The 26,997-nt window shown below is 35.6% G+C and overlaps 1 protein-coding gene, 1 long non-coding RNA gene, 1 other non-coding gene and 1 pseudogene across 4 annotated transcripts in view; 2 read left to right on the plus strand and 2 right to left on the minus strand.

The window, feature by feature from the left end:
- Positions 1-201: 201 nt before the first annotated feature.
- Positions 202-26,997, plus strand: part of LOC150063437 (uncharacterized) — a 115,494-nt gene continuing 88,698 nt past the window's right edge. The window contains exon 1 of the long non-coding RNA XR_016535544.1: positions 202-498. This is a non-coding gene — a long non-coding RNA (uncharacterized LOC150063437). The remainder of the gene's footprint in view (positions 499-26,997) is intronic.
- Positions 5,380-5,482, plus strand: LOC150063438 (small nucleolar RNA U13). The gene has a single exon (XR_016535769.1). It is a non-coding gene; the product is annotated as a small nucleolar RNA U13 (small nucleolar RNA).
- On the minus strand, positions 7,350-8,034 carry LOC150063439 (elongator complex protein 6-like; annotated as a pseudogene).
- LOC150063440 (uncharacterized) overlaps positions 8,704-26,997 on the minus strand; it is a 134,429-nt gene continuing 116,135 nt past the window's right edge. The window contains exons 5-6 of one of the 2 annotated variants that reach the window (XM_090333174.1): positions 21,080-21,198; positions 8,704-8,785 (exon numbers count right to left, since the gene is read on the minus strand). The gene's annotated coding sequence lies outside the window, so the exon portion shown is untranslated. Of the gene's footprint in view, positions 8,786-21,079; positions 21,199-25,227; positions 25,293-26,997 lie in introns of those variants that run through there. The other variant, XM_090333175.1, reaches the window with a different exon arrangement.

The following is a 26,997-nucleotide window of genomic DNA, read 5'->3' on the forward strand; positions in this document are numbered from 1 at the left end:
AAAAAGTTTAGTCCAGTTCTTCAAGAAGGTTGGATGTAGAAATGAGCATGTTATGCAAGCAGAGGTCAGATCTAGTGTGGAGTAAGTTCACTGGCTATGTTCCTGTCACTCAGTAACAGAGAAGCAGAAACCACCACTGGTTTCTACATCTCCCACCTTCGCAATAGATTTTATTTTGGGGTGGCAAGATTGGTACTGGTACTGGGGCTTAAACCTGGGGTTGAGGCATTATCTCGCAGAGCTTCCTGGGCTGGCTCAGTCCTCAGATCTCAGCCTTCTGAGTACTAGGATTACTGGTATGAGCCACCGGTGCCTGCCTGGATTTTAGATTTTTATTATAGTTTTAATGACTCATGTCACCTTCTTCATGGCACAAATATTGAAATATCCCGTTTGTGGGAAATATTTACAAAGAAACTATTACTGGCCCATGTTAAAGCTAGCATGAGGTTTACAAGAAATTGCTCGCAGGAAGAGGATACATGTTTTGGAAGAAATGTGAGTAAATCCAGTAATTTATATTTAATGTACTTAACGTGAAACTGAACTACATACGTTGCAAGTAGGGAGGGGATGAGGGAAATGGAGGAGAATGATAAAAGGGTGACATTGATCGAGATGCATTATACTTATAACCTGGGTTAGAAAATCAAAGCTTTTTTTACAACTACTTAATAAAAATAATCAGGTAAAAATATTGTCGTAACTATATACTTCTCCTTATGTAGTAGATGACGTTTCTGGGGGAAAACACAATTAATCTAACCATATTTTAAATATGTTCTATCTGTCCTTTTACTAAAAACAATACATATGCATTTTTATTTCAAGTAGCTTTCAGAATAAATGGAATAGTTACACAACATTAACAAATGGAAACTGGAAAATTCGATGCTCATGGACAGAGACACTTGGAGAAGTAACTTTAATATTGAGGACTAAGAGAATGGGACAGGTAGGTTAAAATGGGAGTGGGCCATTGTCACAGTTGCCCATCTAAAAGACAATCACTTGGAAAGGTACAATTCATAAATGATGTTATGAAATGATTTGCGGATTAATAAACCATAATCAAACCTGTTCCTAATTATGATTAACCAGGGATTGATTCTTACAACTCCACATGGTCAAATCCTTTTGAGAGCATAAAGAGACTCCTTTCTGTATCTAATTCCTCTTGAAGAGATTTTATCCAATCCATAAATGCATTTATGCTGCATTCTGTCTCCATTTAATCCTTTCCTTCTACTACTCCATGCTCTAAGAATTATAATGAGAAGCTTTTGCACTTTAATAAATGCAAGAATACAGTATCAATATTTACTCAACAGTACTGTGTACATTTCCAAGTGCAAAAAGAGAATGGCCATAGTCATTTTCACTGCTAATTACTAAGCATGGATTCATATGGCCATTAGGTCATTCACAACAGGCTGGATGAATGCATGACTGCATATACAAATCTTGTTTCTAGTGCTCAGTCGAGGAATAATGCATTAAATTTCTGTTAAATACATAGCCAAACTAAAGCTAGAAAATATTTAACATGAATAGTTTACTAAAGATGTCACTGTGATAATTATGGCAGAACCGTTTTCTGAACATCACTAAGAAGTTGTAAGAGAAAAATCGCTTGTGCTACTTGAAATAGTAGATGGAAATTTGAGTATATTATTGTGATTTGAAATATTAAGTAAGATTTAATGGGTTAAGTTTTAGACTTAAACTGGATTTTATTGGATAACTACATAAAATCCATATGTCTCTGTGTATGCATACACACTTAGATGCACACACACACACACACACACACATGTACTTTGAAAATATATAAACATTGCATCAGTTTTTAGTATTGGCTCTTGCTGAGTTTTTTTTAATTTATTTAAACAAAGAAAAAGTATTAGTCTATCTGACACTTATAAAGTAGTCAGCATTCAATAACGATGATGATAACTGCTGTTTAATATGATCACTATGACCCTGCCACACTTCCTGTGCCTTTATTAAGTAGCCTCATTGTGCAAGTGGCCTAAATTTCCTAAAGTCTAGTTGTTAAGGTGAATAGTGAAGGAAGTCTTTATGCAACAGAGGTCAGATACCTTGCACTATTTCAGCTGAAGAAGCTAAGTACCACAGCACTGCATGTGACAAAAGCTTTACAAAATTCAAGCCAAACATTTCAATTTTTATATATTGTCTAGATTATTACATCCCATCTGTCAGAATCCTTCACCTCTAGTCTGTAAATATGATTTCATTTCTCTGAATGCAATAATTGCACATAAGGTCAAAAATGGATATCAACCATCTAAATTGTTGCTGTTGCTGTTGTTTTTAAAATGTAAACCAGCTTCTGCAGGTATATTAATCACAATGGAGTCATACACTCAAAAATCATATCTGTAACATGATTTTCTCCTCATTCGTTGGTATGTTTGTCCTAGACATATACTACTCCATACACAGTTTAGGATGCAGGCTTTTATATTTATGGAGAGTGATCAGATGAAACTGGAATAGAAGATATCTGTCTGTCACAGGGGATTGTATCAGCTCAGAGTATTAACTCTCTGTGTAAGATCAAAATAAGGTAGGCTTTTTGCAGAAACTTAGATAGAAGGGCATCACCCTTTATAAGCCAGAGTTTTTCCAATCTATCTAATTGAAACCACAATATATACATTTGTATTCCCAGAGATGTATTTTCTTCATGGCTTTCCTTAGTGGTAAGTTAGAGGAAATTCTGTATTATTCTATGTCAGCACTCAGCTGTGAGTTTCATTGTATTTTATGATATCCCATTTGTATTAACAGAATAGTACGTATAATCAGGTTTTGTCTTACAAGTGGGCTTGTCCTGATACTAGAGCTGCTAAAGTAGATAATGAAACTTGTGGGCAATTTCTCTAATAAAAGAAAAGAAATCCTTTCACAAAGGATTAGCAATCATCAGCAAGGTGTATTCTAATAAGATAATTGAACCAAATCCCAAATATAGGCATATATCCTCAAATTATAACTTTTAATGCCTGCAGTGCAACTGTGTTGGTCTTCTACCTTTAACAATAAACTTGTTTAAAAGAAATGGGTTGTATTTCCAACCAAAGGAGAAATCACAAAGATACATTTAGTTCCAAATGTTTTAATTTTAAAAATTAATTAATTATTAAACACAATTAAATATTACCTTTAAGTAGTTGAATATAGGAATTGCCATTCAGCAAAGTAATATACATCGATGTATATTACTAACAAAATATGATACATCAATGTATATTACTTTCAGAGGTAAACCCTTTCAGTGGTTTTCCTCCATCCTTCTCAATCCAACGCTTCCTTCAATTTTGTAGGATATGCATTGAATTTTATGACTCAGTTTATCCCCCCTTTCCTCTTTTTGTCTACTCTTCTCCCCTTGAATGTATCCTCACCTTCTGTGTGCCCATTTCCTGGTGTTTATTTTGTTGGACAGTGAGTTCACCCTTCTAAGGAATTATATTGTTTAAATTCTCCCCTAAATCAACTTAAAAAGAATTGGAAAAGGACATAGCTAGTAAACTAATTAGGAAGCCTACAGAGTGGGAGAAGGTCTTCACCAACCATACAACAGACAAAGGCCTCATATCTAAAATATATCAACAGCTCAAAAAATTGGCCCATGTTTTAATGGGATGGTTGTTACTTTGGAGATTAGTTTTGGATTGATTCAAAGACTTAAAGAGAGTCTTCTCTGAAGAAGAAACAAAAATGGCCTGTAGACACATGAAGAAATGCTCAACATCTCTGGTCATAAAAGAAATGCAAATCAAAACAACTGTAAGATTCCACCTCACTCCAGTTAGAATGGCCAGGATCAAGAAAACTAATAACAACAGATGCTAGAGGGGATGTGGCCAGGAGGGATCACTACTACACTGTTGGTGAGAGTGCAAACTCGTTCAATCACTATGGAAAGCAGTATGGCAGTTCCTCAAAAGACTAAACATAGAACTCCCCTATGACCCAGCAATTCCACTACTAGGCATTTACCCAATTGTCTAGAAACAAGGACATACTAAATCCACCAGCACAAGAATGTTCATTGCAGCACTATTTACCATAGCAAAGATATGGAACCAACCTAAATGTCCCTCAGTTGATGAGTGGATCAACAAGATGTGATATTTGTACACAATGGAATTCTATGCTGCTGTCAGAAAGAATGACATTGCCCCATTTGTTAGGAAATGGAAAGACTTAGAAAAGATCATATTAAGTGAAGTAAGCCAGACTCAAAGGAACTTAGGCTCAATGGTTTCCCTCATTTGTCATAATCAGTAGAAACCTGGGGCTCTCCTAGCAGATTTGCAGTAGAGCAAAATGACGCTAAATGAAAGGATCTCTAGGACATAGAAACAAAAGCCATATAATGAATGATTGTTGTTCTTAAGGTACTATGTTATCTCTCACCTCTTTTGCTGTCCCTTGGTTATCTCATATTGTTACAGTATCTCACTTTGTTACCTGATATATCGGATATATTTGTATTTGGTTATTTGAAATTTGATAGGAAAGGGGGGAAAACAAGATGAGGGGTGGGGGTGTGGGGAGGGAAATGGGGACCAAGACATGTGAAAGGGTATCAATGTATGGGAATTATGCACCATCTATTTGGCAAATATCATGTAAACCTTCTATTAATTGCAATAAAAATATATGACAAAAAAGAATTCGCAAGATTGTCAAGTTTTATTTAGAATCGGAGAGACTATGTATTTGCTAGGATGCTTGTAACAATGTATGACAAACTGGATGACTCAAAAAAAGCTTATGGTCACAATAATAGAACTGAGATGGCCACAAATAAGGTGTTTAAAGCATTGGTTACCTTGTAGGACTATGTGGGGAAGATTTGTTCCAGGACTAGCTCTTTGGTGCATCTTCCTATGTCCCTTCCCATTGTTGTCTTCCTGTACAGGTCTTTCTGCTGCAATTGTTTCTTTTCCATAGAAGAAATCTAACTGTACTGGATTATTACCTGCTTACCTTAATGAACCTCATTTCCACTCTCAAGATCTTATCTACAAAGTTACATTCTGAGGTGCTAGAGATGAGAACAGCCATATATTAATTTGAGTGCATGATGTGAAGAACAGAATTCATCCAAAATTCTTTATACCAACTCTTCATTTCCTTCCCCCCCAAAAAACCCAGATGCTCAACAACCACAGAGTGCTAAAAGAAAAAAGAAATTTATGATTGTTAATCAAACTTACGATGATCAGGCCCCAATTTCCCTTAGGTAGAGATAATATACAAATCATAATATCTGATTTTGATTTAATAATTATCCACTTTGTGTAGATGTGTATTTTAGGTATGAAACATTGATTCTAGCTACTTTTCAAGTGGGAAAGTTGCTCCATGATGACTGGGTTTTCATGCTATTGTGTGAAATATACTACCGTTGTTACAAGATGGATACATTAGCCATCTGAACACATTACTGGTCTGATGTGCTGGGAGCTTAAGAGAGAGGAATTGTGGGGGAGCAGTGGTGACAGAGAGAGGGATCAATCTAGACTCAATCTATAATCCAATACATGATCTGGAAGAGAAAATAGGTCAAATGCTGTACAAACCAGACCCCAATTCTCTGGCATCTGGGAAAGAGGTACAAAGACTTCTCCTTATGAACTGTCAGATTAGCAATTAAAACTGTTAAAAAAAAAACAGGCATTAAGCATACATTTAGTAGGACAAAAGTAAGGTAAATCTTAAAGAAGTGACACTCATAATATCCATCAGGAAACAAAGAAGGCAGAATAGGAAGAAAAAGGATAGGTAGAAAGAAGCAAGCAAGAAGCCAAATTAAAGCAGAACCCACATCTGCATAGGGCACAGAAACTACTATTCGACTACAAGACTTAGTGACTTACTCTCAACACAAAGAAACAAAGTTCCAGGTTTTCCACAGTCCTAATTGCCCTGCTGTAAAGACAGTTTCCTATGTCTCTACTACCAAGATTTCTATAATCAAGTCCTACTGGTTGGAGTAAATTAAGCAAATCTAGCTACCTCACTGTTGGAAATACATGACTTCTAAGTAACTCTTCTGAAAGACATTTCTATCATAAATAAGCTGGTCATAGGAAAAGTGAAAATGTGGCCATCTTTTTCAGCAACAGCAAATTCGATTACCATTCTCTTTTTTCTATGCTAAGAAACGAATATAATTCATCTCATTTCATCTACTCATCATTTACATGCAGCTGCAGCAAAATTGCAATTAAGTGGTTTGTTTAGTTCCCTAGCATTTTACCGACTACGTATGCTAAGAAGTTTTAACTCTACAAAGCATAAAACAGCATTATTTTTAAATTACTATATTCAACCTTTCTAAATATATATGTATGTGTGTACATTCATATAATATGTGTAGATGTATATATATTTGTATATGTGTATGCAATAATTTGAGGTGGCAGGATATACAATTCAAGGATGTTAGCCAATCTCATAGCTATGAATCTAATACTCTCGTTTATAAGGTGGAAAATAGCATGTACTTTCAATCTATGTCCTGCAGGCCAAGTTTGGATCTTGAATCATTTTATATAACAAGTTAGATCAAAGTGTCTTTTAATAGCTTTAGCTTTGGTTTATTTTGTTTTGTTTAAGGTAGACTCTCCCTATTAGCCTAGGCTACTTTTCGCTAATAATTTTGCTTCATCCTCAGTTGCCTAGTGCTAGGGTTATGTATCTTGCTTTTCACTTTTTTTTTTTTAGCCAGTCCTGGGCTTGAGCTCAGGGCCTGAGCACTGTCCTTGGACTTTCTCAAGGCTAGAGCTCTACCACTTGAGCCTCAGCACCACTTCTGGCTTTTTTATATGTATGTGGTACCAAGGAATTGAACCTGGGTTTTCATGCATGCAAGGCAAGCACTCCACCACTAGACCAAACTCCTGGCTGCTTTTTACTTTTTTTGTTTTTTTTGGATGCTTGAACTCAGGGCTTGAGTGCTGTCCATGAGGTTTTTCTGCCCAAAGCCAGCCTGGGCAGGGAAGTCTGTGAGACTCCCATCTCCAGTGAAACACCAGGAAACCAGAAGTGGCGCTCTGTCTCAAGTGGTAGTGCGCTAGCCCTGAGCTGAGGAGCTCAGGAACAGGGCCCCGGCCCAGAGTTCAAGCCCCATGACCGACAAAAAAGAAAGTCCAAGTTTGCTTTAGCAGCCACTTAAATGGAGTCACGGAATGGCAGGAGATATGCCTGGGGGGGGGGGCGAGGGGGGGAAGGAATGGACATGTTCTTGTCCTGTATCTCATATGGTAAGTAAGGCTCCGATCCCTCCAGCTAGTGGGAATTCTCTAAAGGTTCTTCTGCTGCCTGTGCATATGCTTGCAGAAGCCAGTGGCCAGGCTTTCAGCCTAAAGGATCAGGTGGCTCTGATGACTAAGACCATTCAGCAGAAGGTCATTCTCTTCATCCTCAGCTTCTCCACTATTGTGCAAAAGGGCTATCACATTTCCTCTAGTTCCCAGCACACCGTCAGTTCTGCAGCAGTAGGCAAAGTCCAGCATAGCTACTGCTTCCAAACTCAAGCTCAGCCACACACTAAGGTCATGTACCAGTAACACTGGGAACCTCCATGCTGCTCCCTCACTGTCCACGGGTTTCAGGGCCTCCCCTACAAACTCATATAATGGTTGCATTCTCCCAGCACTTGCTTCCCTGAGAAAGCTTAGGGGGTGTGGCTTCTCTGCGTCTGGAAGAAGATGTCCACTGAGGACTTGAGGCCCTCCAGGAACTCGAGTTGCCCACGTTCCCGGGCCATGGTGAGGTTGACACCCAGCTTCTGTCCCACGATGTTGTAGTAACTGAAGAACTGTAGAAGTACCACAAAGCAGACTTGACAGTTGGCTTTGAGGTAGAAGGACAGAAAGTGATGTACAAGGAACCTTCCATCTTCTTGGAATCATAGAATAAAGTCAGTTTCCCCTGCTCTGCCTGGTCAGGGCTAGTGTAGAGAAGGTTATTGAGATCCGGGAACATTCCGAGTCCTGAAGCCGAGTGCCCGGGATTGACTAAAGATGGGAAAGTGCCGTGGATGATGGGAGCCAGAAAACCGCTCATATGTACATTTGCTTGCCTCCTGACCCACCTGCTTCAAGTGATTTCTAATAAAATCAAATGTTTGTAGAAATACATCATAGTATAAGGAGATACATGCAGACAATGTTCCTCCTAGAAAATCCTCAGTAGAATAATTGAAATCACAACGTTTAATGAAAACAGACTATTTAAAGAAGTAACTTGTCTTTACTACTTAAATATAAAAAGCAATTTTACTCAACACTTGGCTTGGGTGGTCTTGTAATATAGCTCTGTATAGTCAGCCTGTATATCATGCAGTTTATTTCATTTTCCTCCTGGTTATCCAGACTGCTTTAGGTGGTTGAGTTTTTTTAACCTTTTTACCAATATAGCTAGGAAATGCTATACCATTGAACTCATCAAAAGTTATTTTACTCTAGACCCTCCAGAAAATGTAAAGTGTAAAACATTAACAAAAAAACTAACAAAATGTTTTCAGATTGGATTAGCAGATACCTTTTATTTAGCACAATACATTATGTAAAAATATTTGTTTTTCTGAAGAAGCAACTTAAAGGAATACTAGCGGGGAAACAGAAAACAAAACAAGTTCCATGGTAAAATATTGCACATTAAAAGCAGCAGCAACAACAGCAAATGTTCCGAGTGGTTCCTGTGTGCAGAGTGGGAGACACGACTCCAAAGCTGCCTGGAAATCAGAGGCCAAAGACTTAATACAAACTAGAGACTACATTTATTTTCAAAACAGATCTTTGGGAAATCAGGATACACTATAATAATGTAATATTAAATCATATATATTTGTCTACCAATTAATCCTCAAAAATAAAATCTATATCTCTGGAGAAGCACAGAACTACAAGAACTACATTGGATAAAAGTATACAATGGTGTATAACTCTTAACTTAAGCAATTCAAACCTAAATAACCTACTGTCAAGTTATACAGTGGCAATGCAAGTATGCTTACAGTGCATTGTAGTTATAAATTTAATAGCCAAAGTAATTCATTTAAATATTCATTATCATCAGTATCAAAATCAAGTATAAGAATATTGTCTGCTAGCCTTACAAGCACTTAAGATTAAAATTACAATATGATTTATTTATGATAATTCACATACCTAAATGAACATAGATTTGCATTTCTAAACACATACATGTATGTATATGCATACATTTTCAATTTATATTTTTCTAGGTATATATTTCTCTATGCAATGATGCGCTTTAGTTCTCTACACTAAAGCTAGTTAGGTAGAGAGTGTCTGTACAGGTTTACAGTAGCTTAACAATGAATAAAAAGTTGTAGTTCTATACACATTTCCCTTTGGTTGCTATGAATAGCAGGTTCACTTTTGCTGCTTATGCATCCTATTTTTCCCATTCCTCACATCTTCCTTCCTGTCTTCATGGTTCTCTTTATTTCTTGCAATATTTATTATACTATTTTTGTGAGCTAGCACGGTTTATGTTATGAAGAAGGCTATTCATTTATCTGTCTTCTAAAAACTTGCTTGCAGTGGAGAAAAAAAAAACACAAATGTACAGATATTTAAAACTAGAACAGTGAGTAACAAAGAGAATAATATGTCAGATCATGATGTTTCTACCAGAGAAACAAACTCAGCAAACTGAGAGCAAACTGAAGAGGACAATTTTAATTGGCCAATAAAAGAAGCCTTCTCCAAAGTGAAGACATTTTAAGACAGCTGTGAATAAAGAATAAGTGTACAGAATAAGTCAAGAAGACCTACCCTCAGAATACTTAAAAATAAGGAAATCCCAACTATAAGATCCTGTGGAGGTAGGAATAAATCTTTTGTGAATAAGGCCTGCATGGCTTCCATGGAGTGGTTAATGGGGATACCGCCAGGAAGTGAGTGCAAAGCAATGGGCTCAGACCTTGAAAACTGTGGTGTGAAATTAGGTTTGTGCCCATTCACTGGCTATTTTGCAGACAATTATGGAGCAGGAAAATGTTGTTGTTTACTGGCCCTGAGGCTTGAATGCAGGGGCTGGGTGCTGTTCCTGAACATTTGTGTTCAACTCTGGCATTCTACAACTTTGAACCACATCTACTTCTGGCTTTGTGTGGTTATTGGAGATAAGTGTCTCATGGATTTTGAGAGCAGGGCTGACTTTGAACCAGGATCTTCAGATCTCAGTCTCCTGAGTAGCAGGATTACAGACGTGGGCCCCTGGCACCTAGTTTTCAGGGGAATGGATTTTTAGTCAAACAAAAGGTAGGTTGCAATTGGAGATAGAGTTTGCCTTCCATAAATACATTTAGACACAAAAATGTGGTGTGCTTATGTACTTTCCTTCACCTGGACACATAATATGCATCATGTACTTAGCCCATTAGCTCAATTTGCACTAACAGCCTCTTAAGGTTTAGAAAAAAAATGTATTTTAATCTTTGTTTTTCATATACAACCATGAAGGCTTGAATGGCTTTATGAAATGATAGCAATGATAAATTAAAGAGGCCTGAATATTGAATTAACTTATATACAAAAAATAGGAAGAATCATAAGCAGTAATATCACCAAAATATTCATATTGAAATATGATATGTCTGAAAGAAATATAATTCATTTTATTCATCTCAGTTAATAGTGTCCATGGGGCTTTCTTTCGGGAGAGAGTCATAATTGCACTTACCTAAACTCAGTTTCTATTTAGAGCTGGGAGTGTTTTTCTCATGGCTATGTCTGAATGTCTTTAGTTTGTTAGACAAAACTATAATACACTTTTGAGTGAAAAGCTAATTTCTAAATAAGAACAGAATAGTCTTAAGGACTACTTTAGATAAATCATGATAATCATACTTTAAATAAGAAAAATGCTATTTAAGTTCCCATATTTCATTATTTTAGTGTAGCTTGAACTAGTGTGAAGGTCCATTAATATTGGAGAAAAATTATTTTTGTAACAGTATTTCACTTTTATCTCTATTCAGTTTCACATTCCAACCTACATGAAGACTTAAAGTATGTCATAGACAGATCATGCTTATACACTATAGAAAAGCAGACATTTAAAAGAATATTCAGATGCAGTCCTGAGGTAACTATATGTATGAGCCATGTAAGTCCCTTTGCAACATATATCATACTTTATATCATTAAATACATTCCAACTGATAGGAATAAGCAAATTTTTTTTTGCCAGTCCTGGGCTTGAGCTCAGGGCCTGAGCACTGTCCTTGGACTTTCTCAAGGCTAGAGCTCTACCACTTGAGCCTCAGCACCACTTCCGGCTTTTTTCTATGTATGTGGTACCGAAGAATCGAACCCGGGTCTTCATGCATGCTAGGCAAGCACTCTAGGCAACCACTAGGCCACTCCCGGTCCACAAGTAAATACTTTTAGCTGAACCTCTCTGTTTTTCTGTCTGTCTATCACTCTAATATAAGGATATTAGAATTATCTTTGTAGATAAAATCTTTCTATTTTAATGAAAATTATAATTTTTTCTATCATATTATGAGACTATTGTTTACTGCTAGATATGAACTCTAAAGTATACCTCAACACTTCACACTATAAATACTAGAACTGAAAACATTTTGTATACATTTCTATTTTTGATCCTGAATTATTACCTACATTAGTAACATCACATCAGTATAATAGTATATGTAAATGGCATTAATAGTAATCTGTTGATTGTTTCTTATTTTGCTTTAGGGAGTTCTATTAATGGAGCTTGAACTCAGGGGCTTCACATTGGCTCAGTTTGCTCACTCATTGATGGCATTCTTATATTTGAATCACATCCTCAGCCTGGACTTTAGTAGATTAATTAGAGATAGAATCTTATTGATTTTTCTGCCCAGAATATCTTCAATCCATGAGCATCTGAATTTCATCTTCTGCAGTGGTTAGGATTAAAGGCATGAATTGTGAGAGTCTGGCAATAGTACGTGTTAGACTTATCTCATATGAGAGTAAGCAACAATCCACTAATTCCACTAGAAACTGAGAAAAGCAATACACTGTCAGTACCACTTAAAGTATCATGTGGATAGTCTGTTTTTTAAATTGAGTCAAAGACTCTGTACTGTAGGTTGGGCTGGAAGTCTTGTGACTTCTGCCTTCAATTACTGACTTCTGGGATTAGAAGTATTCACCATAATAAGTTTTATGTCTACATTTGTGGGGGGATATTTTGGACATAACTTATTTCTAATCATTAACTAAGTTTTTAGTGGCCTATTTTGCATATTCAAGCAATTATTATTCAAATTTTAACATGATTCTGACTAAGTGGTGGTTTGTCCATGTTATTATTTTAACACTGGGTAAATAATCATGCCAAATTATTTGCTTTATTGAGATAGAGTTTAGAACATGCTCTCTAAAGTATAAACACCTTGTCTTTTAAGAAAACAGTAGAAGCAGGAGAGTCATCCTGAACAGATCATAAAATTTTTATATCAGTGAACAAGGACATCTTATTCTCTAGACAGCAAGGAGAATCTGAACAAGTTTTGCTGTTTCTTCCAGTTTATTGCTGTTGGATCACCTCCTTGTTTCTAACCCCATTTCTGCATGTGCATAAAATAAAACCAATATGGAAACAAGAGTTTTATCTTGTGTGATTGTTATTCTTAATGTACTATGTTATTTCTCTTCTCTTTTTTTGCACTTTGGCATTCTCATTTTGTTACTGTATCTGACTTTGCTACCTGGTATATTTTATATATGGTTATTTGTTTATTTGAAATAGGAACAGGAAGGGTGGAAAAAAAGATGATTGGGAAGGGTTGTGGGGGAGGGAAATGAGTACAAAAATATCAGAAGAGGTATCAATGTGTGAGAAGTAATGCACCTACTACCTGGTGATGCAACTGTAACCTATACATTACCCTGACAATTCAAAAAAAAAAAAAACCAAAACAGATTTCCCTATTTTCTTTTGAGTCTTCATTTCTTCAATTGGCTTTAAATACATTTTGTGCTTTCATTGTGTTTGTGTGCCATAGCCACAAATCTAGAATAGATGAGAAAAGAAATCTTTCCTCTTTTCCAATTGGAACCTCTGATAAAAATTTTGTCACATCACAAAATATCATTTAAAGAGCAATATGTGTGAATCATTTTTTCATAGACTGTCATGGTGACCCTTGACAGAAAAACAGTACCTTTATTAATTGGGGTGTGTTTTTTTTTTGGGTGGGAGCAATTGCTGAATGAGAAATGACTTGGCACTGCAGAGAAATGAGGGACACTGATGATTTCATGCTTTGGGGGTTTTTTCAGCTGGATCTTTCACAAAGATTTGAGGTAGGCATTGGGTGAAGGAAAAGATTAATATCAGGCCTGGAGAGAAGTACACTTAGTAAAAATAAAATCAATAAGATGAGCAAAAACAAAGAATTTCAGTTTCCTAAAATAGAGCTAGAACAGTCTTAATGTTTGTTCTACTGATTTGTTCCAACATAATTGGTAATTTAAGGAACAATTGTGGTATAACACCATAATAGAAAATTTTCTGATTTGCTGGTATGTGACTTCACATAGCATTGGTAAGAAATATTAGCTGACTGCAGAAAACTGCACCTAGCTGAACCAGAAAAATACTTTTTCTCTTTCTCTCTCTCTGTCCTTCTCTTTCTCTCTCTCCCTCCTCCACACCTCACATACTGTCAGCCACTAAAATTTACAGTGTATGTCACAGACTATACCCTCACCCACATATGACATACAATCTGCCCATATACCAGTTAAATTTTTAAATCTTCTTCCATGAATTCAAAGTAACAAATAAGCACTCTTCTAAGTCCCATTCCACTCCTAAAGAAAACTTTAGGCCTTTAAAATGTACAGTACTACATTTATAGTATTTCAATAAACATTAAACCATTTAACAAGTATATTTCAAGAGGCTTCTTTTATTTCTTAACATGTTCTTGTATAATTTTAGGAACACACATCATTCAGTAACTGCATAATGCACTGAAAATAAATGTGCAATTCTAATGTCACTGTCATTCATCCCTTAGCATTTTCTAAATATGAGAGGTTAGGCAATAATGTCATTTAACTAGTGCCACTAAGCTAATATTTTGGTTTAAAAAGCAGGAACTCATAATCTCAAAATTCAAACCATTGAACGAATGAATTTACTTCAAGTGCAAAGAAAATAGCTATTTGCCAGAGTCATGTCAGATTATTCTTGCTGCATATTAATATTTTCCCATTAGGTATCATTGTCCTGTAATATGTATGATAAATTTAACAAGAAAAAGAAGAAAAATGTTACTACCTACTCCAAATTCTTTTTGATTAATGATTAAAGTTAGTATCAACCTTCATTTTAAAATAACATTTTAAAAGAGAATATCCCATACCAATTTTCTGCTTAATATTAATAAAATATCAGAAATTTTCTAGTAACTATAGGAACATAATGTTTTATATTATCAGTTTTAACTGTACTTTGGAAATCTCAAAATATTAATTGATGAGCAAATGTAATAGGTATTGTTAATATTATTAAATTTATTAAATTTTATTAAATTTCACTTTAATGTGAACTTATTAAATATTTTCTTTAAAAATAAAACTAGGGGCTGCGAGTTTGGCCTAGTGGTAGAGTGCTTGCCTAGCATGCACAAATACCCGGGTTCAATTCTCTGTACCACATACATAGAAAAAGCCAGAAATGGTGCTGAGGCTCAAGAGGTAGAGCTCTAGCCTTGAGAAAAAGGACAGTACTGAGTCCATGCCCAGTAGTGGCAAAATAAGTAAATAAATGAAAATTAGAAGATAACACAGAAAACATATTTATATAATTATTGCTGGCTTATTTTCAGGTACTATTGCCCTGGATCAAGAATGAACTTATTAACAATAGTAACCAAAGAAAATCAAATCAAAGCCAAACTTAGAATATGCTTCTAAAAAGAAAGGCAATTACACAATAGTGTGCATGGAATTCCAAATAAATAAAGTATGAAACGTATCATATTGATAAGTGGGAAAAATTTTTGATGAAACTTTAAGTCTTTACTAATAATCATGTCCAGGAAATACTCAAGACTACAGAATGAAAATAAATTTAATGAAGTTCATCTAAAAGATGAAAATACATGAATATCCAAGAGTTTTATTTTTGGGGGGGGATCATGGGCTTTGAACTCTGGGCCTGGGCATTGTCCCTGAGCACTTCAGCTCAAGGCTACTTCCCTACCCTTGAGTCATAGCCTCACTTTCTGTTTTTTAGTGATTAATTAGAGGTAAGAGTCTCTCAGCTTTGTATTCCCCGGGCTGACTGATCTCAGACTCTTATCTCAGCCTACTGAGTAGCTAAGATTATAGGCTTGAGCCACTGTGCCCGGCAAAAAAATTTTTTTCTTCATATATTTTTATTGCAATTAATACATTATATTCACCAGCCAGAAGGTGCATTGCTTCACAAACATTCACACCCTTTCTCATGTCTTGGTCCCCATTTCCCTCCTCCTGACCCCACCCATCATCTTGTTTTCCCCCCTACCTTATCCTATTTCAAATAGCCAAATAAACATATATATTAAATACAGAAAATAAAACTTGTGCTTAGAAACCTAAGCATAAAAGTAACAAAATATATCCTATGCTAAAACATAGTACAATGGAACTTAAGCTGAGAAGTAATTGAGTCCTGAATATTCAATATCTGCTCTTGATAAACGACTAATTGCTAAATGTTTATACCTCTCTTGATAAGTTGTGGTAATAGTAAACTTTTGTTTATCTTATATGTATGATCATGCATTCCTTAAAACAGCAAGATCGCAATAAAAAAGAAAAAGGCCAGCTGTTATTCAGTTTGATAATAAATACAATGGACAAATTCATAAGATATAAAACTTAATAATTAAACTATCATTACCAAAAGAGCAAATATTTTAAAAGCCAGTGCTGAATACAATTGATGATACAATAAAACAGTTCCTCTCGTTTACTATGAGGAAGGACTTGTATTCATTTGCTAGGGCTGCCTTCACAAAATGCTACAAAGAAAGTGGTATAAACAACAGAAGTTTTATTTCATTTAAATACTAGGGGATAGAAGTCCAAAATCAAGATGTAGACCGTCTTACTTCTTGTAATATGTAGTCCCCTGGCTTACAGAGAGATGGCTGATTTCACCCCATATCTCTTGGTGTTCTCAGTATTCTTTTTCTGTGTATACCTTTATAAGTGCCTGCTCTGTGTGTGTGTGTGTGTGTGTGTGTGTGTGTGTGCATACATGCACACCCACGCATTGAACTAAAGGCTTCAAATTCTTACTTGGTTTTTTCACTCCACTATTTGAGCTATGATTCAAGTTAGAGTTTTGGTCATTGTTAATTGAAGATGAGAGCCTGGTGGAGAAGAATTTAACTCTCATCTACTGGATGAAAACAATATGTTTTTTCTTTATACCTAGTTACCCCTTCTTTAGCTCTATTATATTAAAATAAATCTCGTTAAACTTTGAAAAAATTCCACAAATTTGTCTGCCCAGACTGGCTTCAAATTGTGATCCTCAGATCTCAGCCTCCCGAGTAGCTAAGATTATAGGCACATGCCAATGATTGCCCAGCTTACCTCTTCTTGTAAGAACATCTCACTGCCACCTTCAAGGTCCTATATATTCATTCATATTCTAAAGCATTAGAGGTTATGACTTATATACACAAATTCTGAGGAGAAAAAAATGTGGTTCATAATTTGGTTCAAAGAATTTCACAGGCAAGGAAGACATTACACCTTTTGCAATAAGGGGATGTCAAAGTTCAATGTGAACAGACTTCACGCTCACACTTATCTAACAACTCAGCTCAGTTGCACGGATCCTCCCCCCACAAAAAAAATACCCAGAGTATAGTATGTGCTGAAATAAAAGACCTCACAGCCATCTGAGTTTTCTATTTGATTTTTCTTTTTTCATATATTTTTATTGCAATTAATAGGAGGTTTACATGATATTTGCCAGATAGATGGTGCAATACTTCACATGCATTGATACCCTTCCACCTGTCTTGGACCCCATTTCCCTCCCCCCAACCTCCACCCCTCATCTTGTTTTCCCCCCTTCCCTATCCAATTTCAAATAACCAAATACAAACATATCCAATATATCAGGTAACAAAGTGAGATACTGTAACAATATGAGATAACCAAGGGACAGCAAAAGAGCTGAGAGATAACATAGTACCTTAAGGACAACAATCATTCATTATATGGCTCATGTTTCTATATCCTAGAGATCCTTTCATTTAGCGTCATACTATATGGCCTTTTGTATCAAGGTTTTGCTCTACTGCAAATCTCTGCTAGGAGAGCCCAAGGTTTCTACTGATTATGACAAATGAGGGAAACCATTGAGCCTAAGTTCCTTTGAGTCTGGCTTACTTCACTTAATATGATCTTTTCTAAGTCTTTCCATTTCCTAACAAATGGGGCAATGTCATTCTTTCTGACAGCAGCATAGAATTCCATTGTGTATAAATACCACATCTTGTTGATCCACTCATCAACTGAGGGACATCTAGGTTGGTTCCATATCTTTGCTATGGTAAATATGCTGCAATGAACATTGTTGTGCTAGTGGATTTAGTATGTCCTTGTTTCTGGATGATTGGGTAAATGCCAAGTAGTGGAATTGCTGGGTCATAGGGGAGCTCTATGTTTAGTCTTTTGAGGAACTTCCATACTGCTTTCCATAGTGGTTGAACGAATTTGCACTCCCACCAACAGTGTAGTAGTGTTCCCTCCTGGCCACATCTACACTAGGCCTCCTTGGCACAGGTTGAAACTTTCTCAATGATGACCAAGAATCACAACAAATCAGAGAAAGGCTGGATAAGTGGGACTGCATTGAACTGCAGAGCTTTTGTATGGCAAAGGACATAGCTAGTAAATTAATTAGGAAGCCTACAGAGTGGGAGAAGATCTTCACCAACCATACAACAGAATAAGGCCTCATATCTAAAATATATCAACAGCTCAAAAAATTGAATCAATCCAAAACTAATCTCCAAAGTAACAATCATCCCATTAAAACATGGGCCAAAGACTTAAAGAGAGTCTTCTCTGAAGAAGAAACAAAAATGGCCTCTAGACACATGAAGAAATGCTCAACATCTCTGGTCATAAAAGAAATGCAAATCAAAACAACATTAAGATTCCACCTCACTCCAGTTGGAATGGCCAGGATCAAGAAAACTAATAACAACAGATGCTGGAGGGGATGTGGCCAGGAGGGATCTATTTGATTTTTCTTACAGGAGAACCAATGTTTTTTTTTTCTTCAGAGCAATGATTGCAAGTTGAAGCAAGGCTTCTACTGAAAGAGATGTCAACTGGCAGTGTGATATTTCCAATGATGAAGTTATTTACACCATGAACAATAACTACACATTCATTGTTGTCCACAGCTCTACCCATCGAGCATTGATCAGTATGTTCTGGCTTTGATTTGATAGAATACAAAGTAAGGTAGTAAGGAGCACACAATGCTGTTCAGAAAGAAGTACATTTGCATTTCAGATTCCATAAATCCTTCAGATTTAAGGGAACTGGGACTTACACACATGAATTCAAGGGACAGCTCTGTGAAATAGGATTTTCTTGAAGAAGCCCAGGATTGTCTCTGGATAAAACCTACTAAAGACAAAAGACAGGAGAAGGGAGTGAAGAGGATGAGACATCTTTAAAAAAAAACTTTCAGAGTTGCTTGATGAGCATCTGGAAGGGATCAGCAAGTAAGTGGTTGTGCAATCCTCTAAATCAAGAAGACAGGATGATTAGCTTTCCTCAGGTTGCACTACTGCCAGAACTACTGGTCTCTAGAGATCTTGTTACAGGTCCACAGAATCCAGCAAGTTGCAATATGCCTAAGAGGCAAGCAGTAGATCACTGTCAGATAGAAATGAAGCAAGATCAAATTTCTCCTTTGCTGCAGTGTGTAATAAGCCTTTACTGAAAGAGAGCTATGTCCGAAATTAGGGAGAATAAAGCTCACTTGAGAAAAAAATTCTTCATTGGAAAATCAGTTTAAACACTGATCTTTCTAAAATACAAATTGTCTTTTATTAATATTGTTTAATGGTCTTCTAATTTCTTTCTTTCTTTCACTTTTTTTTTTTGCCAGTCCTGGGGCTAGAACTCAGTGCCTGGGCATTATCCTTGAACACTTTTTTTTGCTCAAGGCTAGCACTCTGTCACTTGAGCTACAGCACCTCTTGCAGGCTTTCTGTTTATATGGAACTGAGGAATCGAACCCAGGGCTTTATGAATGCTGAGCAAATACTCTATCACTAGGCCACACTCCATGCCCTAGTCTTCCATTTCCTATGCAATAAATTTCAATTTTTTAGCAGTCTACCAGTAGGATATTCATTAGCAGATTCAATCAAATTTCTGTACTTTTTCCACTCCAACTACATGCTTGTCTTAACCCCTCATGTAATTCTATCCTCCCTATCAGACAGATTGGCTGGCTCTGTCTATAGGGACCAATAAAAAATCCCAGCCTCAGTTCCAGGCCTAACTCCATTCCAAACTGTGATTCTGAATCCTTTAAAGAATCATACTCAGTAAGACAAGACCATGCTGACCCTATCTAACATTGCCGATGTACGGTGGCATATGTATATGTATATCAATAGAGATTCAATATATACATAGTATATATAATATACATATATACTATACATATGTATATAAATACATATACATAAAAATGTATATGTATATGTCTAAAAAATGACCCAACACTTAATTATCTGTAAATTTGCAGGCGGTTTCATATATAGCTTTTAATAGTTAAATGTCTACTGTCAAACATCTGTTTCAAACCCATCTTCTTTATTGTACTTATTCCCTTTAATTGCATTATTTTGATAAGCAAAAGGGGGGAAAGGTAATTTAAAGTGCATCTATCTGAATCAGTCTTGAATTAATTAGGTTTCCTCCCCTTACAAGCTGTACAAACATATGTTTTTGTTAGACTGCCCTGATACAGCATATCTTTTTGTTATGGAATCAATTTGTTTAATCTTTTTTTAAATTTTCTTCTCCTTTTAGCTGATGTTACTTAACACATGCAATCTCAAACAAAATTAGACTTACGATATTTCCCCTTGCAATATCTACGTTTTAACCACTGTTAGCTTTCTGAGATGATATTTTCTGATGTGGCAAAATTGTAAAAATGTCTTTCATTAAAGAGACTAGGCTTGAGAATATGTGGTTGAATCCAGACACAAATGCATTCTGTAACAAAATTAACTTTCTCACAACTAATAGTGTTTCCTCTTCTAAAACATGAAAGCATTGGAGTACGTGACATTTTAATTCTCCAGGGGCACATTTAAGATGAATTTTTACTTAATTTGTGAAGTTGAGGGTTTAAAAGAAAGGAAAATAGCAGAACTATTTAGGAATGCTTGACAGAAGTTAGAATGATATGACAGAACCAGGGAGACAAGAGTCAAGGTAATTATCAGTAGTGTCAACTGGTACTGATAGTCATTCCCTCCTCTTGTGTAGTGTTTTATATTTTGCAAACATTTTTCATATATAATTTGTTGCTTTAGGAAACAGGACAGGGGTCCATTTTTTCTGTGATACAGTAAAACTTTCAAGATTAAGGGACATTTTAAAAGATCAAAGAGCAAAATATAAATATGGAAACATCTGAATTGTAGACTACTTTTGTTCTGTAGTCATGACTTCTTACAGCACATATTCTGATCTGGGCTTCTTTGTTTCCAAAGAAGGATTCAATATGGCAGGATACACATGAAACAATAAGACAGTTGTCATGTCATATCCTAGATAGTCTCACTGCCATTGTTACAGCCACTAAAGAACCAGCAGATGGAAAGAAAAGCCACAGCATCTGAGGCCCAAGAGGCCTCCGAACGTTGACAAGAAATATTGGCCTCTGAATCCTCAAAGGTTTCAAGTAATCCTTTGATCTTTTACTTACTCACAGAATTTCAGTTGCTTTATCCATGGAACTTAAGCCAATTCTCGTTGTTGAGGATTTCACTAGACGGATTCAAGTTTCTTTCACCATCAAGCTTGCTTTCTCTGTGGGACTGTAGATGAGCTGGGGAACAGAGGACCAGAGGACGTGGTGAGAGAAACCCCAGTGAGGCAGGGCCAAGTGTCCACTTCAGGATGCACAGGATAGCCAGTCTAAGGGAAAAAAATGAATACACATATTTCCATATAACACTGTATAATTGCTAGCTATTTGAGGCTTTGCTTCAAAGAAAATGTAGAAAATCCTAACTCGAGCCTAAGAAATTGCACAACATAAGCACATATGTTAACGATTTTTAGTGTTCAAGACAATTAACTTATGCAGTAACATCTAGTGGACCTATTTGCTTTTTCAAATTTAAATAATTAGAACTGACAAAGTGCCTTCATTTCCATTTCTCTTAACATTCCTAGGAATATTTGCAAATTTGTTTGTTCTTGTGATAGGATTTTTTTCCCCTTTCACTTTATTCGACATTAATCATTTGGTTTTATTTTAAATTATAGGATCTGTAATCACTACCATGACACTGTTGATAATATCAATTTGTATTATATTGGCACACCATTATTGCATCATATGGTATTCATGAAAATAATAAAGGAAAAGATGCTTGAATACTTTCTAAAAGACAGTTGTGCCATTGCGCCTAGACCTTGAAATGGGTCTTGACATATGACATGGAAGAATGAATGAGACAGTCATCATATGCAATTTTATATTACTATTTTTAATTAGAAAGTTATTATTTCGTCTTTATTTGAAGTTGTTTTTACTATCATTTTCATTTATGAAACTGTCATTTTTAAATTAATTTATTTAGTTAGACAATATTTTTAGAGTGAAAAAAGAAAGTGCTTCTTGATCATGAGCAATTTTAAGGGCATAAAGAATGACAAAAAAAAGTACAAGGTATTTGTTCTTCATGATTGCATTAAGAATGGCAAGGATGAAACTGTCATTTCCATTCAAAAATACATTTATCTCTCTTGTACCATGTTCTTTTCATTGTGTATACAGTGAAGATTCATTACTAGGAAAATTATTTGAACATGAGCTTCTATATCATTATGTTAGGAATATTCATTCTAAAATTTTATTATTATTGAACAGTTCTTCATAACCTTATAACTAATATAGAGTACTTTACTCTTCAGAAATTTGAGCCTTTGAAAAATTCACTGTCTCCCTCTTCCAACATCTCCTAGTTTATTGCCAATCATTCGAAACTTTCTTAAAAACTTAGCTCAGAAAAGTCTTCTAAAGATCAAAGTATTTCCTAATATAGAGCTAAATAAGAGTTAGGACAATTCAAAAGAATGGATTTTAGTAAAGTAATTATACCTAGAATAAACAACCTAGAATAAACAACTACCACTATCAAGATTAGAGAGAGAGAGAGGGGGGGGAATCTCACTGGACAGTAGGCATACATAAAGATTTTTATTATCATTATAAATCAGAAATACAAATGATGATACAATGATATGAAACACTGTGTGTATCACATCACTTCATAGTATATTGTATTACTACAATAAAAAGAACACATACTAAAAATGTAAAGATATTAGAACCCTTGAGCATGTATTATTGGTTAGATTGTAAAATAGTGCATCATATATGTGCCTCACATTTGATGCTTATATTATATATCAAACTGGCCAGGCTACTCTTGGATTATTCTTGCTCATATTTCTGTTCCTGAATTAAATCTTAATATCTCTCTTATTCTCTTTAATTCTTTGTATCTCTGTCCATATCTCTCTGTCTTTGTCACTGTCTGTCTCTGTCTCTCTTTCTCTAGGCTTGCTGGAGCTAGAGCTCATGCTTCTCCTTAGCATGGTCCTTGATGCAGTCTTATGGTAAAGGTAAAAGATAAAGTACAGAACACTTAGATCACTTTTCTCATTCACTTTTGACCTGATAAAAATCTACGTGATATCTGTTCCTATTAAGTGTTATATTTTCTCACAGTAAGCAGTTGGGAGGCTTGGATTATATTTCTGATCTTGTTACAAAATAGCCTTGTAATTTGTGAAAATTTCTTGCAGAACCTATCAGTAGCTATGTTGTTATCCTTTAATGTTTTTGTTTTCTTTGTAGACTGTAGGAATTGTTTAATGATATGATAGAGAAGACTAAGACATTTTTATTTTGTTTTGTGAGATGACAAAACTGGGCCCATTTTAAGTATCTAATATTTTGTACTTTATTCTTTTCTGATTACAAATTCTTTAGATCACAATGATGTCTAAAATAACTTGAATTCTCTAAAGCAATTTGTCTAAGATTATGTATATTATATGCATATATGTATATTATTTACAAATTAGGTCAATACATGAGTACTTACCTATAAAATACAAAAAGAGAAAGTAGAAAAATGAATTTAGAGTCAAAGTTAGTCAAAGATACTGACTTGGCTTTTAGCTTGTCAGACTTTACATATACTGCTGTTTTATCAGACAGAGGCACTGTGGTTTATAAATAGGGCTCTGATCTTTATTCCTCTTCTCTAGAGAGCCAGAAAAATCATTATTTTAATCAAATATTTACATAAAACCTCATTGAGCAGCTTGGGGTCTAAATGAATGGTTGTCTGTGATGATGAAATAAAATTAACTTTGCTCCACCAGAAAATGTATAAGCTGCCAAAAAGGAAACTCTAAAGAACATAAATTATGAAATAATGGTGGAGGAAAATTTCAGCAGTTAGCAGAGCAGTAATTATAAAACTTTACTGCTGTCTTAGTCGGGGCTTGTTCTCTCTGCCCCTCTTGTGCGTCAGGAGGCAAGAAGGACTAAAAACCCCCGACACTCCCTGGATTTTATCTTATTTCAGTTAATACATTGTAAACATTTGCATAGCAGCCAATATGTTTACTTACAGACTTATGGGCAAATTATTGCTACCACAAATGAGGGAAGCCATGCATCCTTTGTTTCTGAGTCTGACATACTTCACTTAATATAATTTTTCTAAGTTTTTCCATTTCCAGAATATCATTCTTTCCAATGGATAAGAAAAATCCCACTCTGTGTGTGTGTGTGTGTGTGTGAATCCATTAATTTATGGAAGGGCATCTGGGCTGATTCTATACCTTGGCTATGATGAATAGTGTCCACAATGAACCTGGCTGTGCTGATAGCTTTACTGCAACTCCGTTTGTGATTTGTTTTTGGATGCATGCCTAGAAATAGTACCGGGTCTAGGGTAGCTCTATGTTTAGCTGTTTTGAGAAAATTCCATACTGTGTTCTAGAGTAGTTAAGTTTACATTCTTATCAACATTCTTGGTAATGGGCATTCTAATTAGGATGAGGTGAAATCTCAGTGTTGGTTTGATTTGCATTTCCTTTATTGCCAGGAACATTGTGCATTTCTTCATGTGTTTATTGACCACTTATACCTATTCTGAGAAGCCTTTTTTTAACTCATTAGCCCTTTTTATTAACTTGGTTGTTGACTCTTTAAAGAGACTGTCTTTTTTCTATTTTTTGTTCCTTTATTGAATATTAGACTGCTGTAAGTCTGTGGATTTGTTTCTGGACCGCCTGTTCCATTGTTCCTCAGACGGGTTTTATGCCAATACCAAGCTGTATTCATTGCTATGGCTCTGTAATAGAGTTTGAAGTTTGGTGTTGTTATTCCTTCAATACTAATCTTCCTACTAAAGATTACTTTTGCTATTCAGGGTCTTTTGTTGTTTCATATGAATTTTGGGGTTGCTTTCTCTATCTCATTGAAAAATGATGTTAGAATTTTGATGGGTACTGCATTGAATTTGTAAATTGCTTTGGGAAGTATTGCCATTTTTATTATGTCAGATCTTCCAGTTCAAGAGCATGGAAACTTTTCTATTTCCCTAAATCTTCAATTTCCTTCTCCATATTTTGAAAGTTTTCACTATAAGGGTCCATCACATCTTTGGTTAATTCATAAATATTCTAGAATTTTTTTAGGTTATTAAGGTTTGCTTCCCTGATTTCCCTCTTGATCTTTAATACAAAAGCATGCTACAATTTTATCTACTTTAGATAGTTTGAGATTCCTACAAACCTCTTCGTTGCCTCTCAGACATTACTAGAGCCCAGATCTCTTGGAAATAATTTCTGTTTGTTCAAACACTTTAATCACCTGAAAAAGTTGACACTCTGAAAAAAAAAAAGGAGTAATAGCAGACAAAGCAAACTAAGATGGAAAAATTATGTAGCACTGTTTCTTTCTTAAATCAAATATGAGAAAACTGCTGTAATTGCAACTGAAATTCTGTAGTTATCAGAGTCAATATTCAAGCTGTTCTCTGCTATCCCAGCCAGGCTCAAGTTTCACAGACATAAAAAGCAAAGACACTTTTCCTTTATCACTGTGCAAGATTTCTCTTTTCAACCTGGAACTGGAGTCTGAAATTCGTGCCTTTCGCTTATTATCCAGGCACTCTTCCACTTGAGCCATCCCAGTAATCCCTCTTGCACTGATTATTTTGGATATCGGATATTTTGACCTGGGCCAGCCTGCACTATAATCTTCGATACACGCTTCTCTGATGCTAGGATGACAGCTGTACCTGGCCAGTGGTCATGATGGTGTCCTCTGAACTCCTCTTAACTGCTAAACTGGCCTTGGAGAATGATTCCAAAGTATCTAGGATTATAGGTTGACCCACTGCACCCCGTTACCTTTCTGGCTTAATTTATGAAAAGAATGTAGACATTCAGTTTTAAGATTTTTAAAAATAATCAACACGTTTGTTTTTGTTTACAAAATTTACCTATAAGCATGAAAAGCTATTATTACCTAATTCACTTTCTTCATTATTACACCTTTAAAAAACAATGAAATTTTGTATGGAATCCCAAATTAAATACGCATACAATCAAAATAACTGCAATATGAAAGAAGGGAGTGTGAGCATGAGGGAAGAAAACTAGCATTAGTAAAAGCATTACTACTGACAAACATCGCAATTTAAACTACTCTTCGATTGATAACTACTACATTATTTGAGTCTTCTGTTTTGCACTTTAGAAATAACAAGAAGAGATCAACCACAGGAATTGCTTAAGGTCTCAGGCGCTGCCTAGTTCTGTCCTTTTGGCGTCTGTACCACTAGACATGGGAGCTCCATCCATCCTGATGTGGACAACAACACATCACTCAATATGAGTCTCGTCTTAGTAGCCTTAATAATTCAATGATAAAAATTGGGTATGAATCATAAGTGTGGAGAAACACAAGAATTTAGAGAGAACAGTACACTGAATTCGTGTTTTAAACAGGGGAAAAACATCTAAACATTGAAACAGCCCAGTGAAAGAGCAAAAGGAATCCAGTCGAGAAGCTGTCTTAGAAACAAGGCTTTGAGTGAGACAGAAGGAGAAAACTCTTATCTAAGGAAAAACAAAAGGGCATTTCCAATACCTCAGGGAAAGAAGTGCTCTAACCTTCAGAGATGTAACCCTAGAACTTAAACCCAATTCGTTTATCCTTTCTTCCCACTACCACTTTGGTGAAATAAGCTGTTGAAACAGAGCTGAATATTTGTGAGCAGAGATATCAAGGTTCTACCAGAGTAAATGAAAGATTGCATATTTATTATCTTTTGAATAACAGAGTCTTGATATTAGGAGTGAGTTTGAAAACAGTGTGAATCCTTTGTGCAAAACCTCTGATAGATGATTGCCTAACCTGTGCTTTAAGCTTTGTTTGGTTCAGGCTCTGTGGAGAGGCAATTAACATTGTGTGAATGCTATCTCACGTTTATGGTTCCCATGGTTACCTCCATGTAATAGCTCTAATCACTTTCGTATTCAAATATTTGTTGATTGTTATAACATCCTTAAATAGCTTTCCTATCAT

The sequence above is a fragment of the Megascapheus bottae genome, chromosome 5 (assembly GCF_031878675.1).
Source record: "Megascapheus bottae isolate mThoBot1 chromosome 5, mThoBot2.hap1, whole genome shotgun sequence".
Classification (NCBI taxonomy): domain Eukaryota; kingdom Metazoa; phylum Chordata; class Mammalia; order Rodentia; family Geomyidae; genus Megascapheus; species Megascapheus bottae.